Source organism: Chrysochloris asiatica, unplaced genomic scaffold (genome assembly GCF_000296735.1).
Source record: "Chrysochloris asiatica unplaced genomic scaffold, ChrAsi1.0 scaffold00271, whole genome shotgun sequence".
In the NCBI taxonomy this organism is placed as follows: Eukaryota; Metazoa; Chordata; class Mammalia; order Afrosoricida; family Chrysochloridae; genus Chrysochloris; species Chrysochloris asiatica.
Genome location: NW_006408789.1, coordinates 3370939 through 3381208, shown reverse-complemented (window position 1 = coordinate 3381208; position 10270 = coordinate 3370939).

The following is a 10270-nucleotide window of genomic DNA, read 5'->3' as shown; positions in this document are numbered from 1 at the left end:
CATTCTGTTGGACATAAGGTTGCTGCTATGAGTTGGAACCAACTTGACGGCAATTAACAACAGCATCAAATGGGTTGCAACTTAATGAGACAAATGTTGCATAAATTTGGGAAATATGGGAGATGTATTCATAATAAGTGGAGTCCTAGTGTGGCACTGTGATTAATGCACTGGACTGCAAAGTCAGTTTGAATCACAAGGTCAGTGGTTCAAGCTCACCAGCCTCTCCTCAGAAACCCGATACAGGATCACTATAGGTTGGACCCAACTTGATAACACTTAACAACAACAACAACATTTATAATAAGTAGACAGTAAATTAAGAAAAAAATAAAACGGGACTCCAGGGAGAGAATGAATCATACAATTCATTATAATATACAATGTGGGTTGCTACTAAATATTTAACCAATCACAGTGATGATGGTATAACATTGAGAGAATGTGGGAGATAGAAGCATGCCTGCAGGGGACAGGTGGGAGTAAGAAAGTGATATAGAAAGATAAGTAAGTCCTGGGCTTCCATAGTGCTGATCTCCATAGATTATTGCTAAAACTGAAAACTCAGCAAATGTCAGTCTAAGTGGTTCAGACGGATTAAAACAACAGTAGCAACAACAAAGAATTAAAGTTATTGCCTGGGACCTGCTGTGGAGGATACATTTTCCTTTGTAAATTATGTCAAATAAGATATGGAATGAGGGGTATCATTGCTGATGTTAGATGGCTCTTAAAAAAGCAGAAAATACCAGAAAGATGTTCACCTGTGTTTTATTGACTATGCAAATGCATTTGAATGTGTGAATCAAAACAAGTTATGGATAGCATTGTGAAGAATGGGAATTGTAAAAGACTTGATTATGCTCATGAGCCCCTGTACATAGACAAACATGCAGTCCTTTCAACAGAGTGAGGAGATACTGTGTGGCAGGAAAAGTGTGTGTTGCCATGATATCCTTTCACCATATTTACTCCATCTGTGCTGAGAAAGTAATTTGGGAAACTGTACTATATGAAGAAGAATGCAGCATCAGGATTAGAGACTCTTAGCTGCCTACAGTATGCAGATGACACAACGATGCTTGCTGAAAGTGAAGAGGACTTGAAGTATCGATTACACCTCAACAGAAAGAAAACAAAAAAATCGTAATTGGAATAGTAAGAAACATCAAGGTAAACAAATAAATGAGGAAAAGATTGAAGTCATGGGATTAATTTTGCTTGGGTTCACAATCAATTCCCATTGAAGCAGCTGTCAAAAAATCAAAGGACATTGGACAAATCTACTGCAAAAGACCTCTTTAAAGTGTTAGAGAGCAAAGATGCCACTTTGAGGAACAATGTGTGCTTGATCCAAGCCGTGGTCTTTTTTATCGACTCATATGCATGTAAGGAGCCCTGTAGAGCATGTTGTTGTTGTTAGGGGCCATCGAGTCGGTACCAACTCATAGTGACCTTATGCACAGTAGAACCAAACACTGCCCGATACTGGGCCAACTTCACTATTGAGCTGCTTATCACAAGGTCAGCAGTTTGAATATAACAGTCACTTCATGAGAGTAAGATGAGGCTTTCTGCTCCTGTAAAGATTTACAGACCGACTCAGTGCCACACAACCACCATCACCACTACCACCATATGCATGTGAAACATGAAAAATGGATAAGGAAGATCCACAAAGAATTGACATCTTTGTATTATGTATTGGCAAAGAATATTGAATATCTTTCTTATGAACTACCAGAAACAATGAACAAATCTCTGTTGGCAAAAGTACAACCAGAATGCTCCTTAGAAGTGAAAATGGTGAGACTTGGTCTCATTTACTTTGGACATGTTATCATGAGGGACCAGTCCTTGAAGAAGGTCCTCACACTGATAAAATAGGGAGCCAACAAAAACAAAGAAGACCCTCAGTGAGATGAATTAACACAGTGGCTGTAATGATGGCCTCAAACATGGCAAAAATTATGAGGATGTCACAGGACTGGTCTGTGCTTCCTTCTCTAGTCCAGAGTCACTAAAGGGTCAAACCACAGCATCAAACAATGTGCTTGTTTAGGGGTCAAATGTTGACTGATGACGTTCTTGTTGTTGTTAAGTGATGTGGAGTTAGTTCTGACTCATAGTGACCATGTAGGGTTTCTGAGGCTTTAAATCTTTGCAGGAGCAGAAAGCTCCATCTTTCGCCCACAGTCCACAGCTTATTCTATGCATCTACTGCACTTCTGCACAGCAGAATGAAACACTGTCTGATCCTGGGCCAACCTCACTAAAGAGCTGCTAATCACAAGGTCAGCACTTTGAATATACGAGTCACTTCATGAGAGTAAGATGAGGCTTTTTGCTCCTGTAAAGATCTACAGACTTGGGAACCCTATACAGGGGTCCTATGAGTTGTAACTGACTTGTAGTGGTTGGTTGGTTATGTGCTGTGGAGTCGGTTCCAACTCATAGTGACCCTGTACAGGGTTTCTGAGGCTGCAAATATTTACAGGAGCAGAAATCCTCATCTTTTTCCTGTGGAACAGCTGGTAGTTTCGAACTGCTGACCTTGAGATTCGCAGCCCGATTCGTAACCGCTATACTACCAGAGCTCCTTTTTGCACATATAGATGTACAAGCATGTATATGCTTGTACCACCTCGAGAAAAGTTAAGATATTTTTAAAATATGCAACTTATTCATAAACAGTATAATACTTCTGAATATATCTAAGTAAGGTTTTAGGAGATTAACCACAAACCAAAATGAATGAGTGGATAATTTTTTTTAACACATTTTGTAACCAAATACGTTATAGTTCACATAATCTATTCTAAATGTTATTTATCTTAAACTCAGTAGTTCTAGAAGAAACCATTAATAATGCATAGATGACAGTAAAAATGAGAGAGCTTTTTTGTAAGCCATCCATCTTGTCAGAGTCTTTGGGGAAAGCTTTTTCCAGATGTCACTATTTGCTGCAGTCTGGCAGGTTCTTGCCCACACAGTTCGCCTTCCAGAATACTTACCCTTGTAATCTCACAGGTCAATATTCCACAAGAACCAAGCCGATTGCCATCGAGTTAATTCCGGTTCACACTGACCCCATAGGGTAGAGCAGAATTGCCTCCTTGGGTTTTCAAGGTTGTAAATCTTGAAGGAGGCAGGCAGTTACATCTTTCTCGTGAGAAGCAGACCTTTTGGTTAGCAGTCAAGTACTTAACCATTGCACTACCAGGGGCCCTTAGGTCAGTGTTGTTGTTGTTGTTGTGAAGTGCCATCGAGTCGGTTCCAACCCATAGCGACCCTGTACAGGGTTTCCGAGGGTGTAAATCTTTACGGAAGTAGAAAGCCTCATCTTTCTCCCGCGGAGCGGCTGGTAGTTTCGAACTGCTGGCCTTAAGGTTCGCAGCCCGATTCGTAACCACTACGCTACCAGAGCTCCTTGTTAGATATCCCAAATCCTCTAATCTGTCCGTGTTGATTTCACCCTATTTGGATATGTGATTCGTCCCTCCCACTGGCACTGTGGTGGTTTTCCTTGTTTTTCTCTTGTGCCTATAAATGGTGCCCAGCTTGAAAGTCTAACTTCAAAGCATAATGAGTGTGATTAAGTGGAGGGAAGAAAAGCCATTTGAAAATGGTTATTTGCCACCACCCTCCCCCACCCCCCACCCCCCCACCAAATGTATAGGTTCTTTTGAAAATGTTTCTTCTGTTATTTTTAAGGCTGGCTATGACTGAAATAGTTTTCTCATTGAACAACTCATGGAAAATGAATACAACCAGGTCAAGGTGAATTCAGTCCTCAAAGACCTCCTAGTTGACTTGATTAACCTCATCCAAAAGAGAAATTATATAGTTATGTGACATCTGAAAACCACTTTGATAAAACTGGGTACGCTGTGACCTAGAAACCTTTAGATTTTGTTAGATAGAAGTAAATGTGGCAATGTAAATCTCTTTTCATCCTGCAGTCAATGTTCTCTGGATCAAAATAACCATTATGTTATCTTCTGTACTTCTGTCTTCCCTGGTTTCTTTCATTTAATCGTAGGTCCTTTGGTAGCTCCATTCTCTCCCCATCAATTGTGTTTCCTAGAGAGAAAGTCTTTCTGATCTAGAATGTCGGGGCAGTTATTCATTTATTCCATTTGATCATGGGAGAAACAAGGAAAACTTTAATGGAGACTTGACTACTCATGGTCTCCACAGTAGTAACTTGTCATTATGGTATTCATTAGCAGGATTGAATTAGGATTCAAAATTGTCTTCTGTGAAAAAATTTGAATGTAACAGAGGGCTAAATCTATAATTGAACAAGTACATCCATTCCAGGCATTAGTTTCTTACCAAGTAATACATTTCACAGTTTAACCTTACTTGATGACTATTTAGATCCAAGTGTAAATGAGTCCTTCTTTCTTTATTTTTTTTAATTCTTATATTGAAAAAATTTATATTTAGAATTAGCTAGATGGACTCAGTTTAGATGATCCCAGTTGTGTTGGTAACATCCAAAGTATCAGAGTCAGGAGTCACTGGAACATACACCTTTTCCCCATCAGGTCCCATCAAGGTCCTGACCTTGTCTACATCCCTGTGTAGAGCTTCTTCACAGCCTGTTTGATCTGGTGCTTGTTGGCCTTGATCTCCACAATGAGCACAAGTGTGTTTTTATCTTCAGTCTTCTTCATGGCTGACTAGGTAGTTAAAGGGAACTTCATGATGGTATACTGGTCAAGCTTGTTTCTCCTGGAGGCGCTCTTCCGAGGATATTTAGGCTGCTTGTGGACCCTCAGTGCCTTGGGCCGTGGGAAAGTGGATGATGAATGGATCTCCTTGTTTTTGTGGCTGTGGATGCCTTTTCAGCACAGCCTTCTTGGCTTTTAACGCTTTTGCTTTGGCTTCAGTTTTTGGAGAGTCCGGGGCTTCCTTCTTTGCTTTGGGTGCCATCTTCCTATGAAGACAGTTGTTTATTTTATTTATCATATTTCTCTCCATAATTTTCTGCTAGTAAAAAGTAACTAAAGAGTGGAATGTAGGTTCATTTCTCCCTTCACAGTTCTGGCATTCTTGCCTCCATTATAAAGTATGAAATCCTTGGAAGTGTATTTATTATCTCCAGAGACCCTGGTTATAATAATTTCTATTGTATTACTTAATATCCAAATACTCCATTTGTTGAGGTAAGAGCCCAAATTTTTTTCTAAATGGATTGTAATCTAGACAAATACTTCACAAACAGAAGAACTTATTTAATAAAGAGATGTCTGGTAATTTTAAATATATATATTCTATTGTAGACTTGGCTATTTCTCATCTCACTATTTTTGTCTTTGTTTCTGCTAGCTATAGGTCTAATAGTGCATTGGGAGGTGTTGGAAAAATTAGCCCTGTGGGACTTTTTGAAGTAGGATAAAAAAATTACTTTTCTACTTTCCTAAGCCTGATCAGAATGAAAAAGTAAGCATGAAAGAACAAGTTGAGAATATTCAATTTTTTGACAATCCAAAATGAAGTGTTTATAGAATATTCGGAATAATGAAAGACTTTCTTCCATCCACATATAAACCATTTGGACTGATGATGTTATGCAGTGATTTGCTTGATTTATTGCCTGTGAATCAGCTTTTTAACAAAAAAGACGATGAAAATGCTTTTGTTGTTGTTCTTGGTGCAAACAACTCATTCAAAAGTTACCTGCTGAGGGGCTGATGAAATGAAATGCAGATGGGTCTCTTGTGATACAATAGTGAATAATTGTTATCAGGACTGCTTGTGACAGTTGGAATTGTAAAGGTAGATGTTTTGTAGCAAGGAGGGGAGTGATTAACTTTTCAGCTTGGTCCCTGGGACCATCAGGGGAGAAGAGTAGAGAGTGGGACCCTACCCAGAGGAGCAGTGATGCCTGAGATGGAGGCAGAGACGATGACGTGGAGAGATGGAGCTGTTGGGGACTTTAGACACAGAGAGGGAGAGGGGCTGTGTGCTGACTGGAGTGGGGGGGGGCAGGATTGTAGTGTATACCCTTTGGTTGTTTGGTTAGTTAATGATGCATGGAGGGAATAGTAACTATAGCAATGAAATGATATACAATAGGATGAATATAAAACTAATGTTCTCCCATGTAAACTATCACATAATTCACAATAAAACATTAAAAAATTAAAAAAAAGATAGTGAACGCCCCCCCAAAAAAACAAAAGTTACCTGCTGACAGTCTCATGAATACCCACATTGCCATTATATATCTTATCATAGGCAAGGGGCAGTTCAGGGAAAGGAATAAATAGTATAATCTGCATTTTATTGAGTCAAGAAACTCTTTAACTTTATTCCATAATCTATAATGCTTTATGAAGATATTTAAATGCTTTTACATAACTGAAATTGAAGTTTAGAATGTGCTTATCAAATAAATATCAGCACAGCATTCTATCAGCTCTAATGATACAAATGGAGCATATATTTTGTCATCCTGAGGATTCTGGGGAATCTGACCCAGGAGTCTTAGACCTTAGGAGTCAAAGCTTTCAAAGAAACTCAATGACATTTCCTCCGGCACATGACCTTGAATCTTGATTAAACAGTGAATGATAGAAAAACTTACAAAATTTTCCCTATTGCTTCAGAATGTTCCATTAGAGTAATTTCCTATTGTTGAGTATTGTTGAGTCAATTTTTGACTCATAGCAACCTTGTGTGACAGACTAGAACTCCACAGAGTTTTAGCCTCTGTAATTTTTCCAGGACTCTGTAGTCTTTATAGCAACAGATCTCTCTTCCACAGCCCACTCATTGCATTTGAGCTGCCTACCTTTTGGTTGATTAGAACACTTAATCCCAGAAAAACAAATTTTGACTTGCTAAATTATCTGGACCGATACATATTTTTATTGCTCATGAATGAGCCAAGATGGAGTTAATTCTCTTTAAATTGTAATTTAACAGGTGAATACTAAACCATTGCACCATAGGACTCATTTCCTAAATGGAAAGATTTTAAATTTCCATCTCATCTGTAGTGGGCATTACTTAAAAATTAAGCAAGTACATTTAATGCTAAACAAGTTTGATATACTTTGATTTATTTTTTATAAACTTTAATACCTACTGCATTTCGTAGGTATTAAAGTTATATTTTAATGGAGTCCTGGTGTGGTGCTGTGGGTTAATGCGCTGGACTGTAAAGTGGGTTTGAACTGCAAGGTTGGTGGTTCAAGCTCACCAGTCACCCCTTGGAAACCCTATTCAGGGTTGCTGTGGGTGGGAACCGACTCAACAGCAGTTAACAACAACAACAAAAATGGAGGCTCCCGGTGTTGTGTTGTAGGATCAGCACTGGACTGTGAACCACAAGGTCGGCAGTTCAAACCCACTAGCTGCTCCTCGGAAACTCTAGATAGTGTTGCTATGAGTTGGAATCTGTTCATTGAAGGACAGCATTGTGGTTCAGGGAAGAGAGCCCCTTGATTGGTCTGAAGATGCTCTGAAATTTTCAAAGTCTTCTCCAAAACTCCAAACCAAAGCCATTGCCATGGAGTTGATTCCACCTCATAGTGACCTAGTAGGAAAGAGTAGAAACGCTCCGGAAGGTGTCAGAGACTGTAAGTCTTTACAGAAGCAGACCGCCTCGTCTTGTTTTCCAGGCAGCGCTGACTCGTGGATTCAAATCATGGTTAGCAGTTCGACACTTAACCCACTTGTGCCACCTGGATCCTAAACACTTCACAAAGATGGTGGTGGTGGTGGCTGTGTGCCATGGTGTCGGTTCCGACTCATAGCGACCCTGTACAGGGTTTCCGAGGCTGTAAATCTTTACGGGAGCAGAAAGCCTCATCTTTCTCCCACGGAACAGCCACTGCACTACCAGAGCTCCTTCCTTCACTAAGATGGTATGTGAGATGAATCTTGAGGGAGGCCCTAGATGGGAAGAGAGAACTATAGAAAATTCCGGAATGGGCCTTCAAAGTATTTTTATGTCCTACATCAACTGCTGTGCCAGTAATCTGGAAAAAACTTCTGGTGTGCTCTTCTAGCTACTCTTTACAAAGAAATAATTTTATCTTTCTAATAAACAGGAGGAAAATAAGTCTGCTTTCCTCGCATTTTCTTCAGAAATATCACCTTCATCTGCCTAAAACCAAGCTGTTTAATAGACTTTTACATGTTTCCAATTAAATAAAGTATTTCCTATGCAGGCTCAGGCAATCCTTGTCTATGCATGCTAATTGATAGAGGGCATATAAGACAAGGCAATTACAGGTAATCACGGAGGCTAAAGCTGTAATTCTGGGAAGTCAGTTTTGAGTAGTCATCTGTGTGTGAGTACCATAGATCATAGGAATCTTCATTTTGAGTGGCAAAAGTACAATACATTTTGGAAACTTTCATTTTCTTTTCCAGGCCACTTCAAATTCATCATCCTCTTGATCTTTATTAGCTGCACAGAGTTTCAATTAAAATCACGTGCTTATTAGAACACTTCATCACAGGAAAGTTTTTCTTGACTTGATAAGTTATCTGGAGCTACGCATATTTTTATTGCATACGAATGAGCCAAGATGTAGTTAATCCTCTGAAAATTTACTACAAAGCTGTATTGGTCCAATTTTCCTACAGCAATGACTCATACAGCTTTGCAAGTCCAAAGCTCACTTACAGTTTGTGTTTGTGAAAAATCAGGAAGACCACGGGCTTAGAAGTTACCTTTATACTAGGTCTGTCATCATCCTGTGCTATCAAAGGGTCTGAAAGTTTCAAACATGACTGCCAAGCTTCAGCCCCTTAAAACACTTCTTCAAGAAGCAAATGGAAAACAGTACTTGGGAAAAGAAAACCAAAAGAATATTCGCCATTAAAAATATATATGCAGCTGATATAGTGCTGAAGAGAACAGATTTTCCAGGGAGTGACTGGTGGGTTTGATCCTCCAAATTTGTGGTTAGCAGTCCAGTGCTTATCCTACAGTGTCACACCAGCAATTCCACTCCTAGATTTTTACCCAGAAAAAATGCAGGCAGACAGACACACAGAAATCTGTTCAGCAATGCTCATGGCAGCACAAAAGCCGGAAACAACAGAAATGCCAGTCAACCGATGAAAGTATAAACAAAGGTAGACCTTAAATACATATAACGTACATACATATAACGTACATACATATAACGTACATACATATAACGTACATACAGTGGAGTACTACTCGGCCACAAAGAGAAATGAAGTCTTGATGCATGTCCCAACTTGAATGAGCTTTGAGTACGTCATACTGAGTCAGTTACAAAAGGACCAATTCTGTATGACCTCACTTATATAAATTAAGCAAATATATAGAAACCAAAGGTTAATAGTTGTTTCCAGGGGTAAAAGGGAGGGATGAAGAAGGAATTTTTGCTTAGGGGCATCGAGTTTATAATATTAATGATGGTAGAATGCTTTGGAAAGGGATAGTAAGAAGCGCTGAGCTACTAGAAGGGTGTCATCAATGCCATTTAATGACATTGTCCAAGAAGGAATTGTTGAGTTGGTATGTATTTTCTTATGGATATAGTCACCATTTAAAAACAAGCAAACAAACAAACCTTCCAATCTCTATAAAAGTTATTTCAATAAACAGAGACCAAAGGTGAGCAAGCTGTTCATTAAATTTTTATTTTTTTCTAATATAGAGAATTAATTAACATTCAAATGTTTTCCCATTAAAGAAACAGGGTCTAATAAACGAAACAAATGTGGAAAATTCCAGAGGATACTTAAATAAATTCATCAGATGGACATGCTATAACGATAAATTTCCTCTAGTTTGCTGTTTCTATCAGTAAATAAAGATTAACCCTGATAAAAGGCATTATGCAAATTCAAATGAAAAATATACACAAATTCAAATTGTTGTTGTTGTTAAGTGCCTTCGAGTCGGTTCCGACCCATAGTGACCCTGTACAGGGTTTCCGAGGCTGTAAATCTTTACGGGAGCAGAACTCCTCATCTTTCTCCCATGGAGCGGCTGGTAGTTTCGAACTGCTGGCCTTAAGGTTCGCAGCCCGATTTGTAACCACTACGCATAATAATATGTCTGGATGTAATCATTAAATCCTATTCTATTACATAATCCAAACATTGTCAAACTTTACTATAAAGTAAAATGCATATTTTCCAGCAATAAATAAAGTAAAATTCCCACACATATTAAATGGATTACGTATTCGAGTTTCTCATTTTCTAACGGTTGTTGTTGAGTTGGTCCAACTCATGGCAACCTTATGTGCACTAGAACACAATG